Source organism: Suricata suricatta, chromosome 8 (assembly GCF_006229205.1).
Source record: "Suricata suricatta isolate VVHF042 chromosome 8, meerkat_22Aug2017_6uvM2_HiC, whole genome shotgun sequence".
Classification (NCBI taxonomy): Eukaryota; Metazoa; Chordata; class Mammalia; order Carnivora; family Herpestidae; genus Suricata; species Suricata suricatta.
The window spans coordinates 136043493-136064845 of NC_043707.1; the positions used below are offsets into that span (position 1 = coordinate 136043493).

The 21353-nt window shown below is 48.7% G+C and overlaps 1 protein-coding gene across 12 annotated transcripts in view; it reads left to right on the top strand.

The window, feature by feature from the left end:
- The window catches only part of RERE (arginine-glutamic acid dipeptide repeats), a 293409-nt gene that overhangs the window by 216470 nt on the left and 55586 nt on the right, over positions 1 to 21353 (top strand). The window lies entirely within an intron of this gene.

Below are 21353 nucleotides of genomic sequence, written 5' to 3' on the forward strand. Positions count from 1 at the left end.
CTTCAAGTGAGTGTCTTGGCCAGAGGAGTGATGGATTGGTGTCATTCAAACCAAATAGTCCTGTCTGTTTCTGGATAACTAACTCTAGGTTTGCTTGCCTACTGTATGGGAGGGAGGACTGTTTTTCCTACTTGATTTTGAACTTAATTCCGCTGCCTTTCCAAACCTTCTCTGTGCAAGGTTCTGCTAGACGCGTACGGGGCCCTTTTATCCGTGCTTTACTGTCGTAATGCTTCCTCTAGAACCTTCTCTTCCTGCTGTCATTAGTTTAGTTTTGTGTTTTAGAAACAGATTAGAAAACAACATTGGTTCCTAATCCAAAAGGAAGGGAGCATGTCGCCGACAGGAGACAATAAACTGCATTTGTTCTTCAGCCACTAAGGTCTGTGCGGGAGTCTCCACTGACCTTGATAATTGCCTGGCAGAGTGGCCCCCTGACTGATTTTGGCAGTGGGTGTACACGCGTACTTGAGTTGGGTGTTGTCACCACAGGCAACCAGGAGATGACGGCCACACCACTGGAAGCTTTCTGAGTGCCTGACCTGCCCCTGACGCCGTGCCGGAGCCCACGCGGCCCGCAGGGCAGACCGTGCCGCCGTCCGCTGTAGGACAGGGAGATGGGGAAGGGCTCTCAGGAGGAGGTGCTCTTGCAGAGGAGCCTGAGAGCATGGGTGGGATTTCGCCGGGCACAGTGCATCCAGGTTAATGGAAGAGCAAAGGCATAAAAGAATGGGAGTGGCTGGTTCAAAGCCAATTGTCCAGTCGGCAGCTGTGGGTGGAGGAGTGTGTGAGATAGTTGATTGGTTCTGAGCCCCCTCTTCATGGGAAGGGAAGTTTGTGTTTAGTTTAATAGAATAATTTCTATTTAGGGAATAATTTCACATTTTTGAATGTGAGGACTGATAGGACGGGGCCATCATTGAATATTAATCTGGCAGTAATGGTGGTAAAGTGGGTAGAGAAGGGAATCAGTGGTTCTGAAACCTGGCTGGGTGTTAGAATCACCTGGAAAACTTTAAATGTCTCAGCGCCAAGCCTGTACTCCAGACCAGTTAGAGTCTCGGGATGCGGGGGTTGGGGGCCGAGGTGTCCATGTTTCAGGCTATGGACTATGGTCCTAGTGAGAGATGTTGAAAGTTTATAGCAGTGATTCTCAACCTTGGTGGCACGCCGGTGGGGAACACACACACACACACACACACACACACACACACACACACACCACCCCCACCCCCACCCCCACCCCCCAGACTTGGCTCCCACCTCAAGATTCTGATTGAATTCATCTCGGATGTGACCAGGGCTTTGAATTCTGGCCAGCTGAGGTTGTGAGGTGGAGGGAGGGATACGCACGCTGAACAACTCAAACTGAGAACTTCTGGGGCAATCCTGAGCCCTTCATTCTGGGCCAGGTGCTGTTCGAGCCCTTGGTGAGAACTGACTCATTGACTGACGTGTCCCAGAGTGATTCGAAAAGCCTGCTTTTGGGTCCAGCCCCCCGGCTCCAGAGCCCAGCCCCGACCTTGCTGTACCATGCGGCTTCTCTAGAGAAGCCTCGCTGACTGGGTGTGGGAAGCAAGGGAAAAGTGGAGGAACACCATTCTGACTTGGTGTCTTGGTACAAGGGAGGCGGCTGGTGGTACTAGTAAGGAAATCTGACATCAGGAGAAGTCCTCGTTTCTGGTGAGAGTCGGAGTGTTTGTGCTGCTTTGCGGTGATTTAAAAAGATGCAGGCAGACCCAGCTGTTGGCAGTGGCGGTCCAGTGACAGGAGACAGTCATGGTCTACGGAGAAGGCTCACAGCTGAGGAGGCCAGGCGAGGGTACTTAGCTGGCTCGGGGTCTCAGCTAGTAAGTCGAAGAGCCAGGATCTGAGGAATTGCCAGGGACAGCAGAACAGAGTGGGAAGGGACTTTCTGGGGGATTCTTAGGTTGATAGGCAGAGGGATGGACAAAGTAACAAAGTCAGAAAAGGCTGGAGAAAGGTTTGGACTCTACTGTTTAATTTGTTAACCGTTAGGGGCGCCTGGGTGGCTCAGTCGGCTAAGCATCCAGCTTCGGCTCAGGTCATGATCTCACTGTTCGTGGGTTCAAGCCCTGCATCGGGCTCTGTGCTGACAGCTAGCTCAGAGCCTGGAGCCTGCTTCGGATTCTGTGTCTCCCTCTTGCTCTGACCCTCCCCTGCTTGCACTGTCTGTCTCTCAAAAATAAATAAAAGACATAAAAAAATTTGTTAACCATTATATTAACTCAGGACACGAGGAGGAATCACCTTTTGGGGGGATATGGGAAGTAATAGGACTGAAGTGTCTTGGACATAACTCATTAGAAAGATCAAGGGAGGAAACTGGTACAAGGTCAGGGTGCTGAGACATGCCTCAGAGTATCGATCACACTGTTGAAATAACCGATAGGCTGCATACAGAACTTGGGCAACCAGGTAGAGGTGGTAGAAAAATTGAAGGGCTATGGGTCATGATCAAGGGTTTGTGGGATTCATGGGGGCAGTGTAAATAAGAAAAAATTTCTAGTTTTGTACCTTAGATCTAGTTTTCAGGGATGCCCAAACATGAGGGTAGTTGTCAGTGGACAGCTAGGCTGGAATGATGGGCACTGAGGATGGTGGGTGCGGAAATCCAGAATGTTAGAAGAGCTCTGGGCAAGATGCTTCATGTTCCCGTGAGTCCTGTCAAAAGATGGGATAGAGAGAGGGACTCGTAGCCACGTGTAAGACCACTGAATACGGGCGAGGGAGGCTGGCTTGGTTGGTTGATACCGTGATGAGAAAGAGCAGCTGGAGGTGGCAGGTGATGTGGTCAGCCAAAGCTGGTCAGACTGTGGGACTCAGAGAATGCACGGAACTAGGCCTCTGGCTCTTACCGGAGGGGTCGTGAGGGCTGCTGTGTGGGTCGTGATGCGAGGATGCTGGCGGGCTGGGTGTGAGGGATTTGGAAAATGGAGGGAGGGAGGAGACCGTTAGGTCTCCAGGGGACCCAGTAGGAGGGCAGTTGGGAGTTGCTCTGGTGAGCCGTCCCGAGCTGAAGTCGGGATTGGGATGGGAGGAACCCACGGGAAAGGGCGGAAGCACATTGGTGGGATGGATGGTTATTTTAGGTCCCCTGGCTGGGGGGACGGAGCCCCCTCTGTGCTGCTCTGCCCGCAAAGTGCTTCTTGAAGGCAACCCATCTCTTACAGTGTCCCAGTCCTCAGCGTGGCGCACTGATTGCTAAGTGTGGAGGCTGAGGGAAGAGGCAGGATTTTGTGAACAGAACGTTCTTCAGAATTGAAGATGTCAGATGGGAGCATCGGCCCCGGGTACATAGTGCTACTCCTTTCCTCGGTCACTCAGCGATGCTAGGCATTCCGCGTTGCACCAGGTCTTGTCTAGGCCTGGAGATAAAAATAACATCGGACATACCGTTCTCACGGAGCTTGTGTTCTACTGGGGAACACAGACAAATTACAAATTACCATAAATAACATAATGCACGTAGATGGCCTGAAGAGCGTAAGTCAGGTACACGCAGGCAGACTCTGGGTCGGGCAGGGGCACCGTCTTCTTCCACATCGCTGTGCCTCCACGTCTGGACAGATACGTCTGATAATCCAAGTCAGTTAATCGAGAGTGATAGGTGTTTTCCTAATACTTCAAGTCACTCAGCCCCCGGCCCGTGACTCTGGGGTTGTGTCTCAGTTGCCTATAAACTGCTCCTTGTCAGGACCAGATAAATGCCTTCAGGACTTGGGCACTTTTGAGAGCTTAGAACAAACCGAATTGGCTGAAAGGACAGGTGGGAACTTTGCTACAGATGTAAAATCATGCGGAAGTCTGTTCCTTTCACACGCACGTATGTGCGTTTTCCAGTACATGGGACACAATAGAATGCTTCTAAATGCCAAAAAGATTCTCTAAACCTCTTCGTGACTTTTTAGATTGGGGGACAGATTAGAAGAGCAAGATCTGGTTCCTGCAAAACGTTTGCTGAAGGCAGCTTTGGGTGCGTACTGTCTGTGGCCAGGGGAGAGCGGGGGTGGGGGGAGCGGTGGTACACCCACCAGGAGGGCCTGTCTAGCCTGTGGAGTCCCCTGTGGATGTCACCACCGTTTCATCTTCTTCGGTGCTTCTCGGTATAATATTTCACCAAAAAGACCTAAGAGCCCAGTCTCCCCCCTCTCCCAAAAGAACATGAAGGAACTTGATGGGTAGATGATTAATTTCCTCAGTGTAAAGAACATCTCCTTCATCCTTTAGCAAGCCAAGAATTTTCCCCGCCTCCAGCCATCCTGGACCGTGTTGAGAAGGCCCCCCAGCCCTGGCCGCCATAGTCAGAGCAGTCCGGGAGGAGACCGTGAGGCCTCATTTCCCATCTCGGGGCTGTCCCTAAATCAGCTGGGGGAAGGAAACTTCAGGTTGCCTCTGAATGTTTGCTGCCATGAACTTTTCAGTTCATGATTCACTCAAAAACAAGAAACTCCAGTTTCTTCTCTTTCTCTGTACCCCCTCCCTTCACTTCTACTTTTCTCGAAAACTACTCATCTGTCTGTAGAAAACCACCTACTGGTAATGTAGTTAAAGTTTAGTGGTGGAAAACAAAAGTGTTGGTAAACCTGTTTCTGGTTGAATCTGTGCATTAGACCAGCTGCTGTACCTTCGGCAAGTCCTCATTCCTCTCTCTAAGAAATGGGAGCAGTGATTAAATAAGTAGGCCTGTGGCCCTCAAAGGCTCAGGTACTGGTAACAGGAATGGTCTTTGAATAAATGTGACTTACACTTATGCGAGGACTCTGATAGATGGACCCGGACAGGACCACCCCACCGCAAGGAGAGGGACTCTGATGGCAGTGATGGACTTGGCTGCCCAGAACCTGGTGCTGGCCAGGACATGGGAAGTGACGGGGTGCACAGAGACTCGATGGAGGCCCAGAGAAGGATAACAAAACATAGATGTGAAACAGTGAGTAAATAAGTTTGTTCAGGTTCATACCAGCGGTAAGTGAGTCAAAGCCACCAGCCCGGAATAGCTCCTTAGTGACACTGCACAGGACCCCCAGACAGAGTGTTGTGTGCTAGACTGCCGCCGTGTGGAGGGCGGGGGCGCGTTCGGGGAGGGGCAGGGACCTGGCTCCAGTTGAGTCTGGGCAGCTGCGGCGGCGGGTTCTAGGGGCGGCGGGTTCTAGGGGCCTGTGCGCAGCACGGCTGCTGCCCCGCCTCCTGTGCTCGCTGCGGACCTCACACGCGGCACGACCTCGCCTCACACACGTTTCCTAATCTCTTCAACACACTTCCTGATCCACACGCTTGAGGGTGGTGGGTGCTGAGGCCAGGGTGGGAGGGGGGAGAGCCCAAGCCCTTGGATCTGCACACTGAGGGGCTTGTGCCCTCCACTTGTCTTGAGCAGAGAAGGGCCGTAATTCGTTCTTAGAATTCGGGTAAAGAATGAATGGTCTTGACCTTGGTGCAGTCGCAGCTACACAGTGTGGGGTCTTCAGAGCTGTCATCTGCCTGGGTCCTAGAAAATGTAACATTTTAGTAACCGTGATTTGGTTCCACTCGGTAAAGCCAGAGTGCCGTCCATCTAGCTGAGATGTGCACGCATGCCCGGCCTTCGCTGCAACTCCTGTATCTTATACAAAGTTAAAAAACAAAACAAAACAAAAATCTCTCTTCCCCATGAAGCCCCTAAAAGAATTTTGCTTTAAAAACCATATGTTTCTTGGGGTACCTGGGTGGCTCAGTCAGTTGAGCACCCAGCTTTAGCTCGGGTCATGATCTTACGGTTAGTGGGTTCGAGCCCCACGTCGGGCTCTGTGCTGACAGCTAGCTCAGAGGCTGGAGCCTGCTTCGGATTCTGTGTGCCTGTCTTGCTCTGACCCTCCCCTGCTCACGCTGTCTCTCTCTGTCTCTCAAAAATAAATAAAACAAACAAACAAAAAAACCCCATACATTTCCTTCCAAGTTTAAATGGGCATATACCTTTTTCATGATAAGGATGTAATTTCTCTCATATAAATAGTGACATTGAAAATGAAGCTGTTGCATCAGTCAGATCTGTCCGAGGTATTTTGAATACCTTCTCAGTTCATATCCATTATCATCTATTCTAAAAATACATGAATGGGCTCCTTTTTAGCAGTATTTTGTATTTTATCTTTCCTTCCCCTCCTTTAACTTCTGTAGCTAGTAACTTTTCAGTCTACTTCCCCATGGACTCTATTCCTAATGTAAAAGCATGTCCTGCTTGGGGGGCTGTTGTCAGATCACTGTCTCATACTTGGCGACAAAAAGTATGTGTATCAGAAGGCATGTACATGCTGTGATTTCCTTTAGCAGCAAAGCTCTAAGTGTTAAAAAGGGAAGTTGCCTCCAATTATGCTATAATTATTAGTGTAGAGTTTATCAAAACAATGTTACAAGTACTAGTGTAGGGTTTATCCAAAACTTGATAACATTTTACTTTTTGTTTAATATTTATTGGAAATATGATGGGTTTAATTTTTAAACGAATCCTTGCACGAATATTATTGTTAAGATCAGGGTTTATTCTTATTTTTCATGTATTTGTAGAACCCTTGTCTGCATGAGTGAGCAGATGGGAATATCGTCAGACCTGGTCTGCGGTAATCTCTCCGATGGCGTCTCCACTCGATGCTCCCTCATTTTGGTTGAAAGCAAAGGCCTGGAAAGTACCTGACTTGCCTAAGCCTTTCTTGTTGTGACCTTAGAGTTAGCCCCTATGTCAACATTAGCATCAGTGTTTTGAATCCGTCCTTTGTTTGGTGCCCTGGAGTTTCTGTACCGGGGCAGTGCTGCCTGGTAGCATTCCAGAAGGAGCGGGCTGCCTTTGTGCTTATGAGGGGCGGTCCTTGGGAGCGGGCCGGCGGGGAGGGCATGGCCTTCCTGGCGGCAGTGCGCTCTCAGGCTGGTGGGTGCTGTCAGGGGCATTTAGGACACATCTGAAAGCGGAAGGTTTGGAAATGAATTCCCTTGGAACCATTTGGGTCTGTTTTGTGTCCGCACACCCCATTGTGCAGACTGCGAGCCCCCACAATTCTTGCCTACCAGGCCCAGTTGTAGGCACTGGGAAAGCCCAGGGAGGGTCAGGCCCCGTAGGGGCCGGCCAGCCTGGGAGCCTGGCAGAGGTCTTTCAGGGTTCGGTCAGTCAGCCTGGGGCCGCAGGACAGGCTGCTTGGTGCTCGGTGAGTAAGTGGTGAATAGATTACCGTCCTTGCCCTCCAGGAAGGAGTTTATAATCTGAGTTTGTGCTACAAAAGAAAACAAAACAGCACCCCCCCCCCCAAACCCACAGGAAATAATACCCTGTGACCTTGTTATTTAACGTGCTGATAAAGTATATTTATCTACATTTTTCAGTGTTTTGATAAGCAGATTTCAATATAACCTAACCGGTTTTATTTGTAATCCCGTGTATTTTATTTTAAGCCTTTAAAACCATTTTTTGGAAGAGGTTAGGCCTCTTCAAACTGCCACAAGTGCCCAGGGCACAAAAAAGGTGAAGAACCCTGTTCTGAGCACTGGCCTCTTCCAGATCCCACAGAGTCCGTCTCCAAGGGGTCCTAGAAGACCGTTGGACTAGAGTGGCTTCCCGGAAGGACACCACCCGGAGCTGACGCTCGGTGGCACTGTGGCGCGTGCGCCGCGGGCTGGGTGCGGGCGCGCTCGACATTTAACGCGTCGCGGCAGGGGTGCCTGGGTGGCTCCTTTGGTAGAGCCTGGGACTCTTGATCTCAGGGTTATGAGTTCAAGCCCCACGTTGAGGATGGAGCTTACTTAAGAAAACATGTTGCATTAGACTGTCAGACCTCAGACCTGGTATCCGCAGACATTATCTGAAGGATGTCAGCATCTGCTGTGGTGCAGTTTACAGCTGGACATTAGGGGATCCCACCGCACGCACACACGCGCGCGCGCGCACACGCACGCACACACACACACACACACACACACACAGCCGCCTGCCAGAACCAGAGCGTGTGGAAGGAGAAAACTTTTGTTGTCTCAGAATGAGTTTCACACAATTGAGAATGTTCTCGGGTTTGTCCTTAGGTAATGTGGACCGATGGCGGCTCAGGCATTGTTTGGCTTGTTTCTTGAATGTCTCAACGTTCCTTATTTTCTTGCTGGTGCTTCCTCAGGCAGCGGATTTGCTCCACGCACCAGGCCCCCTGACTGGAAGCTGCAGAGCTGCATTTAGATCAGATTTCTCACATGTTGCTGACTTTATCTCATTTACAGTATCACATTTCTGTTGCCATACACTGTGTGATCTGGGCCTCCCCACAGCTCTTTAACAATTCGTAATTGAGCAGGAAGCGTGTTTTTATTACAGTGGCCTTTTGATTTTGATTCTACAATCGTGTAGTGTTTAGTAGAGAGCAGAGGTGAGGAAGTGGCTCTCTGAAACACATTTTTGACAGAGAGAAGTCTGTTGTTTCAGCCACTTGGCTATCTGTCAGCGGTTCTCAGACTTCCCCCTTGTGTTGGTTGCCTGGCAACCGGGGGCTGGAGCAATCAAACCGTGGCCGGTGCTTTTCCAGGCCCAGATCGGCAGCTGATTTATCGGTGGAGCTGTGAGCACGGTAAACCCACGCCTCAGAGATGGACCTTTTTTTTCATTCTTTTTTAAACCAGGAATTTATACGAACCGTATCAAGAAAAAAGAGAAAGAGAATGAGTTGGAGAGTTCTGTTACATACAAATTTTTTAAAGAATGAAATAAAGGCCTACAGTTAGGGTGGTTGTTATTATGTGTCCATCCATATGTGTCTAGGTTAATATTTTTAGTTAGTTGGATTAGGACTTTAAAAAAAATGTTTATTTTACTGGAACACTCAACATTTAAAAAGTCAGCAGTTTTGTTTTGTTTTGTTTTGTTTTGTTTTTAATTAGGATCCTTGGGATGTAGTCTTTCCATGAGAAATGTAGCCCAGGCAATGTTTAGAGGCTTGCCCGGGTCCTCTGGTGGAATCCCACATAGAACTGGAGCCCAGCTTTCCTGGTGTTTGTGTCTGTGTTCTTGATTTAATGCAGTAAGCATAAAATGCTGATGGCTTTTTTCCTATATTTTTCAAAATTAGTTGAAGAATCCAAAGATCGTGACTTACTCTACGTTGTGTTAACAAGGGCTGAAGCGGGACTTCCTCTCTGTACGCGTGTCTGCGCCCGTGTGTGACGGGAACGTGGTCTTTTTAGGACAGGTTACTTCTGAATTTCCAGATTCTTCTTACTTTCTGCTCCCGCCTACACTGCTTTCTTTTGCACCCTCCCCATTTGTAGTTATAACCTTTTAACTACGGAAAGTATCCCTTACGCCTTGGTTTTTGCTATAAAAGTGGGTTTTAAAGTTCTTTTTGAGGTTTCTCCTTTCTAGAATCTCAAATTCTAATATTGCAAACGAGGATGAAGAGGAATTCATTTTGGGGGGCATTCTGCCCAGGGCAGAAGAATCTCAGCCTGGCCTGGCAGCCTGAGCAGTTCTTAAGCATTTCTTTTTGTAAAATTTGAAGGAAGTACTTTGGAACTCAAGCTCCACTCTGCATGCAGCCCAGTGCGTCCCACTGTGTATGTAAATGTGCTATTAGTATGTTTGTATTCCTTATAAATATACAGATCTAATCTGTTTGTGTAATTTACACACAGCTGTGTTCATGCTCCCTTAATAACAATATTTCCAAGCAAGAGTGAGGTATCATGGGAGCGCTCTTGTTCCAAACAAAAGCCACCAGAGCAGCCTCATGGTGGGGCCCATTACCAGGCCTTGGTGTCCCCCCCAGGGAGGGACTCTCCTGTGATAGCCATCCTGCATGGGGATAGCATGCGACCTAACGGGGTGCCTGTAATAGGAAGAAGACAATGACCGCCAGTTAAGACAGGGTTCTTCTGCCTTATGACCAAGGTTTGCCTTTTGTCATTGAAATACACTCTTATCCCCCCCCCATTCCCCTGTTTCCTAAAGGAATAATTGATTGCCCTCCCTTTTTGGAGATTGTGTAAAGTGCACAAGTTCCATGAGAGCCCTGGCCCTTACCATGTTGTCAGGAAGGGGAAACAAAGTCCAGGGGCCCAGGAACTCACGTGGTCCCCCCGTGCTGGTTAGGGCCTCAGTTTTCCCTGTTTGGGAAGAGGGACAGATCATAACAGCTTCTGGACTTGGGCTACGTTCTTCTGGAAGACAGAATTCACTTCATTTAAAATAAGAAGTCTTGGGGCGCCTGGGTGGCTCAGTCGGTTAAGCATCCGGCTTCGGCTCAGGTCAGATCTCATGGTTCGTGGGTTCGAGCCCCGCGTCAGGCTCTGTGCTGACAGCTAGCTCGGAGCCTGGAGCCTGTTTCGGATTCTGTGTCTCTCTCTCTCTGACCCTCCCCTGCTCCAGCTGTCTCTCTCTGTCTCTCAAAAATAAAATAAAAAGCAATAAAAAGAAAAAATTAAAAAAATCTTAAAAATAAAATAAGAAGTCTTTATTAATTGTATTTAATTAGGACTACATGTACGATATCATTGTCTCTCATCCTAACAGTATATATATTTCACCTCCCTACTAGAAAACTGTTAGCGCTTTGGGTGTTTTAGTGTTTTACAAAAAAGAAGAATCATTTAAGACCTGTGCTGATATGGTCCCCGCTGGCCACATGGGGCTGTTGAGCACCGGCTTGTGCTAGTCCAAGTTGAGATGTGCAAGTGTGAATGCACACTGGATTTTGCAGACAGAGTAGGAAAAAGAGAATGTGTAAAAGATTTAATTAATATTTCTCACATTGATGACATGTTGAAATGGTAATATTTTGGATATTTCAAGTTAAAATGCATAATTAAAATGAATTTTACCAATTTCTTTCTAAAATCTGACTACTGGAAAATCAAAGTTAGATATTTGGCTCACATTTGTGGCTCACATTCAGTTTCTATTGGGCAGCCACAGATCTATAGTCTTTTAGTTTAAACTTTTGCAAAAGTCTTACTCACTACAGATTGCTACTTTTTTCCTTGTAATTTATAGACAAGCCACATTGCTTTTTTGAGTTTCCTCTTCCTTCCTCCTGTGCTGAGCTCTACTTTTTAATGCCTTATTTATGAGCCACTTTACAAGGACATTTTTGTGGAAATTTTATAGTGGTATTGCAGGGAAAGAAGGAGCCTCTGATGCTCTTTTGGGTTCTGTTATTAGTGTTGGATTATTTTTAATTTGGGTAGAGCTGGGCAGCCATTATTGGCAAGGGGTATTTAGCTGGGGGTATTTCTACAGCTGGTAATGCTGCTGTCTAACTAGCCAGATCTCCTTTGACTTGAAAGTGCAGTGCAGCATTCTAGCATTCACGCGGGGGCAGTACTTTGTCAGGCCTGAAGTCAGGACAGAACTTCGCCTGCTCAGTGGAATCAGCTGGACTCCGGTGTAGACAGAGCCATACAAGCCAGCTCAGCGGCCTTTGCTAGTGGGCCCAGCTGCCCTGTCAACCATCTAACACGAAGTCGTTTTCCCGTTTGCCATGTGGTCTTTGAATGAAGGATTGGAGTCACTTTTATTTGACACAGAGGCCACCCGGGAAGGGCTTAGCACAGAGGGGTGTTGAAAAGGAAATGGCCGGCTTCGCTCCGGGTGCTGGGCTGGCACCGCTGAGCGGGGTGCTGCCTTCTGTAGTGGGACTTGCACATTCGAACACACAGGCAAGTCGGTGTCAGACCATCTTGTAGGTAGTAATTAGAGAGTTGGAAACTTAACAGTGAACACAGATCAGGAAGTGTTGAGTCAAGTCAACAAATGGCTGGGAAGTCAGATAGTGTTGTGGGAAGACCCAAGCAGCTCACCTACAGATACATCGTTTATAAATTCAGCCAGTGGTTGTTGGCCACCGGCTATTTGTGTCAATTGCTGTTCTAGGTGCTAGGGATTTCGTAGTGGACAGATTTTCTCCTGTGTTCAGTATCGTATGTATGCTGTCGTGTCCTGTCATATGGTAATGAGAGCTACGTGTTAAGTCAGAGTAAGATCATACAGAGGGGTCAGGCATGCAGTTTGTCTTACGAAGTCCAATTGCAAAGTTCTTTACTGGTTCATTTAATTAATAGTTGACTAACACGGAGGTTAAAGTATTTTGTGGTTTTTGTAATGAATCTTGCAGTGGTTTCCTATTCCTGCGTAACGGATCACCCCAACAATAAAAATTACTTCAAGTTAAAACAGTGGTATTATTTCATTAGCTGTCATAGCTTCTGTGGGATGAGAATTTAGGAATGGCTGTGTGGCTCTGACTCGGGGCTTTGGTGCGGGTGCAGATGGTAGTGGGGCTGGGGCCGTCTTGAAGGTTCCTTGACTCACGAGTCTGGATGAGAAAGACTCAGACGGCTGAGAACTGGACCGGCTGGAACTCCCAAGGCCCTGTGTGCCCTCCCCAGTACAGCGGCTTCGAGAGAGCCAGAGTCTTTACCAGGGCGGCTCAGGGCTCCCGAGACGGGGGTCTGGAGCAGGAGAGCCAAGCCAAGCTGTAGCTCTTTCGTGACGTGGCCTCAAGTTACCTGGTGTCACTTCTGTCATATTTGTCAGGCTAGTTGAAAGGGTCCACCCCGGGCCAAGGGTAGGGACCAGAGACCCATTCCTCCGTGGTGCAGGGTCTTCCTCTGTAAGAGCAGTGTGTGGGACAGAAATACAGTTTGTCACAAATCCAAAGCCTTCGTGGGGATTTAGTTTGTTTTTGTTTTAAATACTGTATGATCCTTGTCTGTAAAATGAGAGTTCTGACCAGGGTTGGATGCTCTAAAAGCCTCCTTCCAACTCCAACATTCTCGGATTGTGCTGTTATTACAGGTGTGGTAGGGAGTGAGGGCTGACTGAGGGCTGCATGGCTTTTGTCGGTGTTTGTGGGGGCACGAGAGCTGGAGCCAGCTTGTGGGGGCGGTCAGGAGCTTGCTGCACTCCAGTGACTTAGGACCTGGCCCTGCGTTCCCAGAACCCTGAGCGAAACGAGGAGCCATGCATGATCATGAGACTTGTGAATGAAGGGAGGGAGGAGGATAAGGGCGGGATCCTGTTAGCCTACCTTCTCCCACTCTCCGTCTTACGCTCTTCAGCCTTTGGAAGATTAGAAAGGAAAGGAACAAGAAAGAGAACCTCTCTGTAACAGCTGAGCAGCTGCCATATTTGATCCTAGAGAGGACTTCTTGTAGAAATGGACAGGCTCAGATTTGAGTTTCTGTTGTAAGTACCATCAAATTTCTAGGGGTGAGGCGGGGAAACAGGTGTCTTTTTTTGCTAAAACTAGAAGTTACTTAATGTTAAAGGTATCTTTGACTAATCTTCTAAATTTCTAAGTCAGACAGTTGAGAAGACACGTCCTACATTAACAGTCTTGTGTTTTGCGTGCGTGCGTGCACGTGTGTGTGTGTGTGTGTGTGTGTGTGTGTTTTAACTTGTTTATCTCTACACCCTATGTGGGGCTCAAACTCCCCCTGAGATCAAGAGTTGCACGCTCCTCCGACTGAGCCGGCCAGGCGCCCCAACAGGGTCTCATTTTAGAGAGTTCAGCCTTCCTGTCATGTCTGGGTAGGAGAGACGCTGCCCACCTCCCTGCGCCCCCAGTGGTGGAGAAGTGGTGACACTGAGCGTTGAGGATTCTCCAGGGGGTAGAAAGCCAGAGGCTCATCTTCCACAGGGGTGCGCGGAGACCAGAAGGGGTAGTGACCTGTTGACGGGGTGGAGTTGCCTAATGGCAGAGCCATGTTCTCGAAGCTAAGTTGTCCTGTAAGAAAATTTTTAACATGGGTATGCAGCATATAATCTCTGACACAGGCTTTTGCTTCAAAAAGTAAGAATGTATATATAACATTTTTTTTAGATTTTTAAAAAAAGTACAATACCCTTTAATTCCTCTGATATGAGTAGATACAATAGAATTTCTCTGCACCTAGATTCCAAGCAGTTAATCCAAATTTGAAACAGTAACTTCTCTACTGTTCCTGTGTAGGACTGGGGTAAGGTAGTTAACTTACCTAAACCTCAGTGTCTTCATCTGTAGAATGGCCCCAGTGACACCGGTCTTGAAGAGAATGTTGAGGAGGGTGTGGTTTGGGACCCAGCATTGTCCTTGTTGAGATTGTGATGTCCTGAGTCTGTGAAAGAGGCTCCTCTGCATGGAAAGTACCAGTGCAAGTCTGAAGTAGGGAAAATGGCGGACATCGGGAGGGGGCGCCTGGTGGCTCGGTTGGATAAGCATCCGACTCTTGATTTTGGCTCTGGTCATGATGTCATGGTTTGTGAGATTGAGCCCCGAGTCATGTGGAGCCTGTTTGGGGTTCTCTCTCTCGCCCTCTCTCTCTCCCCCCCCTCCCCAGTGTGCGCATGTGCGTGCACACACTCTCTCAAAATAAATAAATAAATAAATAAATAAACATTAACGAAACAAAGCTTTGGAGAGAGATTTGAGAACCATCATAAAAATGTGATTGTTGTTTTACAGTATTGTCTTGTTGGCTGTTTTTAAACTGTACAGCTGACCTTTGAGCAACACAGGTTTGAACTGCACTGGGCTGCTTACACGTGGGTTCCTTCTGATGAAAAAAGAACTATAAATGTTTTTTTCCTCATGATTTTTTTCTTTTTGAAGTAAATTCTGTGCTCAGTGTGGGGCTTGAACTCACATCCCTGAGCCAGCCAGTGCCCCTTCCTTATGATTTTCTTAGTAACGTTTGTTTTCTTCTATCTTACTTTATCCTAAGAATGCCATAAAGAGTACATATAGCATACGAAATAAGCGTTAACTGACTGCTATTGGTAAGGCTTCTGGTCAGTGGTAGACTATTAATAGTTAAGTTTAGGGGAAGTCAGGAGTTAACGCCTGGTTTTCACCTGCTGGGGGGGCTGCTAATGCCCTGAGCGCCCTCGTTGTTCAAGGGTCACCTGTAACCAGTTTAATGAAACTAGAAACACCCCTGGAATAAGCTAGTCAGTCCAAAGTGGCATCAGACGTCAGGAGCACACGCATGCTAGAAACCTTAGAAATGCCCACCATGACTTGATGGCATGTCTCCTCCCAGACAAATTGATTCTGATGCTATTTATTGAGAAAGTAGTTCCTTACTCAGGTCACCGTGTCTTCAATGTGTTAAATTAAAACCAAAAATTAAATGATACTTGACAAAGCACCATCAGTTGTATGTCTCCAGCAGGAAATGTGTTCTGAATGTGAGGTGGCGAGAATCTGTAACAGGATTGTCTGGATGAGGTGCAGAAGGTTCTCCTCTAGCGGTTGCTCAGGAGGAGCCACCGAGGACCTGGTGGGCGTCCTGCGACACCGATGTTTGGAAGGGCTTTCGTGTCTTCCGCTCGGCGTCGGTGTTCTCCTCTCTCCCCTCCCTGTCCTTCACACAGGCCCGCACTTAGGCCACCCCTTCGAGTCTCTGCTGCTGCTTTCTCCTTCAGAGGAGCCATGCATACCGCCCCCCCCTCCCTGCCTGGCACAGGGACCCGCATTTTTGGATCTGGGGGCGGGGGGAGGACTGTAGTTTGCTTACTTGCAGGTCTGCCTGCTCAGCAGTCCCCTGAGGACCAGTAAGTTATTAACATAAAATTTTGTGCAGAAAACAGGGTAGAGCAGAAGGAGCCATTTTCACAGTGGGAATCATTTTAATACCTACAGTGTTTTCCAAACAGTTATGTAAGAGGACTGAGTAGAAATGGCTTCTCTAAAATCCTGGTGAGTTTCTGACTGTGATACACTAGTTAAAATTCACCAGAGGGAGTTAATTTTGAAAGCTCTCAGCCAGGGGTTAATGCAGAGTTATCTTTTAGCCATTTTTGTAGCATAGCCCGCTCTTCCTGCTTCTTTCGCTGCTGCAGACGCAGGTCAGAGCCAGCACTTGAGATGAGCCGTGTTGGGAGTTGCCCCTGCAGACGAGAGAGACGAGCACACCTCACCTCCTTCTTGGGAAGGGTCACTCGCGGCCCCGTAGCTTCTGCGCGCTCTCCAGTGTGGTGCGCGGGGCAGTGCTTTTGAGATAGGGCAGGTGTTTTATGGCCAGTTTAAAAGATGAACAAATTGAGGCAAGAATAAGTTTGAGTTATGAGAATATAGCCTGTACGCATCCATTTATAGACTTGGGGGAAATGTTTAAGTCTTTAAATAGAAACACAGGCAAGAGACACTTCTCGCACCCCTGGTCCGCACCCAGCGTCTGACTCCATTCTTAGACCTCACCCCCTCCCTGAGGCTCCCCAGTTGTTCACATTTGTCACCCTTGACCCGCCTGCCCTGGTTCACGGATTTGCTGACATATGGTTAGTTTTCCCATCTGTAAAATGGGGACATCAGTAGCCCCGCCTTGACATAAGGTTGCTGAGTCGTAGAAGTCGGCCCACACATGAGGAGCCCTTTAGAAAGTGCCTGGCAAGTCATGGCTCTGCTCCGTGTCAGCCATGTTTATTGTCATCCTCTTTTCATATCGCTGACACGTAACGAAGCAGCTGCTTGCCCGGGGCCCCCCTGAGTGTGGGGCGGCTTGGACGTGGGGCAGGCTCCGAGCCCGCGTGAGGAACTTATTATGACGTTATTGTAAGAGAGAATGTTACTGCACTTGGGCACAGTTATACATATTAATTATATCCTGCTTCAAAAAGTTAATTCCTATTAATTGTATCTTGTTTATCAAAATTTTCTTCATGGAACAGAGGAGCAGACTAGATCCTAGGATTTTTTTTAACGTTTTGTTTATATTTAAGATAGACGGCAGGAACAGAGGAGGGTCAGAGAGAGAGAGAGGGAGACACAGAATCCGAAGCAGGCTCCAGGTTCTGAGCTGTCAGCACAGAGCCCAACATGGGGCTCGAACCCATGAATGATGAGACACGACCTGAGCCAAAGTCAGATGCTTAACCGACTGAGCCACCCAGGCGCCGCAAGATCCTAGGATTTCTGAGTTTAGGCCTCATATTCTTCCATTCTACTAAGAATGAGAAATAAGAGTTTTGTGTTGCAGATTCTATGAAAATCCAGGTTTAACAGTAAGTTCTATGTTCAGGTAACTCACTTTTTTTAAGTTTTGAGTTTTTATTGAAATTCTAGGAAAATATGGTAAAATTGGTTTCAGGTAGAGACTTCAGTGATTAATCACCTACCTGTAACACCCAGTGCTCCTTGCAACAGGGCCCTCCTCCATACCTGTCCCCCAGTGAGCCCCTTTCCCACTGAGGTAACTCACTCTGAAGACAAGAGGTTAAATGTTCTCTGCCAGGAACAACTCCTGATGGTGATAGGAAGCTTCAGCTCAACACTAGAAAACTGCAGCCACTCGCCTATAAACTGGAGCATAATTAGGTAACACCATAGAGGCACTAATTATCCCCACAATGGCAGTCCTATTATAATATATACAGTAACCATATTCACATAGTGTACATCTTAAATGTATCCAATGTTACCTGTCAAAATATATTTCAGTAAATAAAAGGAATAAAAACTGGAGCCCAATTGCAAACTAAGTTGTGAAACAAAGCAAAGGACAGCCTCCTTGCCATAAATAAATTTATATTTATATTTGGATCTGGCTTTGGAGTTCCAAAATAGAAAAGGACTTGTTCTGTGCTCGCAGGGAGCGCACAGGCAGGGCGATCGGAAACAAACGGCACCCGAGAAACGAGTGCGGGCACTCCGGGCCCCGAGCTCCCGCGGCCGAGCAGGGCCAGACGGCGAGCCTGCGGAGCGTCTAGAGCGGGGCTCGGAGCCCCGGAGCCCAGCCGAGCCGGACTTCCGCCTCGTAGACGAGCAGGCCCCTCGCCTCTCGCCCCCTGCACACTAGCAGTGCGGTATCTGCGCACACTGCCGCGACAGGGGCTAGAGCCTAGACCTAACTCGCCAGGGGCTGGATCTCCGCACCGGACATGCTGGGCCTCAGTCCAACTACTAGAACTTGACCGTGCCTGTGAGTTTTCATTTAGAGGCTTACGGTACCTGTCTTTTAAGTCAGTAGCGTTAATTATTAAATTAAGGCCTGAAAATCTTCAAGATCTTTATTTGAAGAGAGATGAATTAATAGAGGGAAAAGAGGCTGAGGCCTCAGAAACCCACTTAACATACTGACCTGTTCTCATCGTTGACTACTCTGAGTGGGTTGGCTTTGTTTCGATTTTAAAGGCTACTCTACATTTCTGGTAAACCACAAGGTGAAGGCTGGTCTCTGAGAAGCAGATGTTTTGCTAGTTTTGAGGCGTTGTGGCTTTCCATAGAGAAGTAACAGTGCAGGCCACATGAAGCTTTGACTTCCTTTTTTTTTTTTTTTTAATTTAATGGGGCCAATAGTGCTTTTGCACTTGATAGCACAGTCATTGATACACATTGACAGTGGTGGGCTGTGTTCACCACCAGATGTCAAATTCATATTTCTGGAAGTGGTTTGAAATGCTTATGAGACATTCGAGCAAATATTCCGCTGGACTCAGACCACAGATTTGGCATTAGAAATACTAGGGAGGATCTTGGGTGGTACTGAAAGCCAAGGGGGGAGTGGAGCTCACGCTAGGAGCAGGTTTGAGGACAGAAAGCCTAGACCAAAGCCCCGGGAAGAGCTCAGAAAGAATTAAGCCTCCTGATAGGAGGAAAATCAGGACTGTTTGGTGTCATGGAGCCAGAAAGGTCAACTCTGTTGTTAGAGTTGAGGACAGATCCTTTGGCTCTTAAAGTCCCTTTCCATCTTGACTACCCAGTGCCAGGCCCTTGTCACCTCATGGCTTGTTCACTTCTGCACACAGAACACGGGAGCTCCACCTGCCTGATGCTCTCGGGAGGCAAAGTGATAGAAGACATAATCCCTGTCTTTTCAGGGCTTCTGGACTCCATGTGTACGTGAAGCCTTATACAAATAAACATGCCTGGTGAATGGGACCGCATGGTCAGGCAAGTTTTGTGTCAGAGTGGGAGGGACTTGAGCTTGGGTTTGAGGTAAACCGAAAGCATCTTGGGTAGGCTGTGGAGAAGAGTAGTAAAGATACCCCAAAGTCTGGAGTTCAACAGAGGGTGCAATATGGGCCAGTTGGCATTACTGGACATCTGGTTGAAAAGGTAGGCAGAGACAGGATCCTAGAGGGTCTTGAATTAAGGGCTAAGGGGGTGTAAACACCATTTTGAAGAGGTCAAGGAGCTATTTTTAGGGGCTGGGGGCAAGATATTATGGGACTCAGGACGAAATGTGTGGTTTTGAGAAATTCCTTGGCAGAGGCTTATAGATGGCCATGTGGGGGAGACGGGTTAAGAGCCCCGCTAGTAGGAAAGAGGGATGAGGGCTTGGCCTAGGACTTGCGCTGGAATTGGCAAGAAAGGAGGGCTTTGAATGTTGAGGACTTGGTGATTTGATGTTGGGGCCAACAGGAAAGGGCAGAGTTACAGGTAATGGTACCATTAACGACCAGTACAATAACGACCCCAAATGGCTGCCGCTGTAGACTCCTAACCTCCATCTTACAGAGAGCGGCGCTGAAGGACTTGGAATTTGCACTCCCCCTTTGCCTCTGAAGAACTAGGTGGCCTCCGTCTGGTTATCTAACCATCTGTGTGCCTCAGCTTCCTTTTCTGAAAAATGGAGATAATAATAGGACTTCCTTCTAGGTTGTGAGGACTTTGAAGTAATACTTGTGAGGTTCCTGGCATATAGTAGGTACTTAATAAGCATTAGTTGAGTAGATAATAGTTGGTTATTACATCATAACAAGTAGAAGAATCCAGACTCGAACTCAGGTTTGCCCAACTCCATCACATTACCCCGATGTCTCTCTCAGCTGCTGCCTTCACTGTGCCAGCCTCTCCTGGTGAGCCTGTTGTCTGTCCTGTGGCATCAGGCTTACATTCACACTGCACAGCCCTGGCATTCCACCGTCTGACTCACGCCGCCAGGTCACCCATCTGAACTCTGTGCGCCTCTCCCTCTCCTATGACCCACTTGCTGTTCCCCACTTCTGTGGCTCATGGAGGGCCTTCCCACCCCCTCCACCTCTGCACATGCTGTTGGTTCTGGGTGGCGTGGCCCGTCTCCCTGGCCTGCCGACGGTGCTCTGGACCACGACGGCCCAGCCCTGCTCCTCGATCCCCTGCTGCACCGACGGGCTGTGCTTCAGCGCTTGGTGCTTGGTTCGGTGAAGTCTCGGGTGGTTCTGCAGTGACTTCACACACATTTATCTTACCTGCTAAACATGAGTCACAGGTTTAATAAAGGTCTATGGCTGCCCCCTGTACACCATAATTCCTCCCAGTGCTAGATGCTCAGTAAATACTTAGAGCAGAGTAAGAAGCATTCATCCTGGTGGCTGAGGTAGAGTTCTGGCCCTTGTGCTCCTACACCTGGGTTAGTTCTCTCACCCGCCTCTGTAACTGGTGTCTGCATTGCAGCCAGTTTGTCCCTAATCCATGACATAGGCCACACTGCCACTGGAGCAGTCCTTAGCCAGACCTTCTGTAGGCCACACACGCTCTGACTTCTCTGTGGCCCACAGTTAGCGCCATGACTCTTCAGCCTGGCTCAGAGGCTCGCGGCAACCTGATCCTCGCCTGCCTCTTCAGTCTTATCTGCTGGCACTCCATTCTGTAGACCCTGTCCTTTCAGTTCCCAGAATGTTCTCTACGCTCTACCCGGCTGACTCCTTTGCTGGAAGCCCTGCTGGAGCCCACCTGGCAGGCTCGTTCTTCCTTGTCACTTCCTGTAAGTGTTCAGCAGAGTAAGTTGCTTCCTTCTCCTGGCCCCACTCATAGCCCTTTGTCCCTTGGCTGCTTTTCTGAGGGCCCAGAGATTGTTCCCTTCACTTGGCTGCCTGCCAGCCTGCCTGGAGCTCCCTGAGGGCAGGCCAGGCTCCTTGCCTCGGTCCCTAGGAGATGCTCTGCACCTAGCCCAGGATGCTGAGCTCACTCTTCATTTTAGAGGAGAGATTCTTTCTTGTGCCTTGACAGATTTTTTTCCTTTGAACTACACATATTATATTGCAAACTGACAATGATGAGTCATATCTTGGAAATAGGGGGTGAAATCTGAAAATGCAGCGCCTCCAGGAATGGAGTAGGAGGTTGCAGATCGGTCTTGCAGGCCAAGTCTGGCTCTTCACTGAATTTGCCCGGCTGGTCTCAAACACCGGGAGTGGGAGGGACTCTCCTCCCGGTGGGCAGGTGATTTATTGGCTGGGAAGCTTCCGCGGTGATTTAGTTGTGAAACGGCACCCTGCGAGGTGCGGGCTAATGCCTGGGCCGGGCTGAGCGGCCGCCCACAACCCCGGGGCCCGGAAGGGACGGCGAGGGTCGTCCGGGGCCAGCGCCTGGTTTCGCAGCCCCCGGGCGGTAGGCGTGCGGCCGTCGCGCCGCCGACTCTGCCCGCCC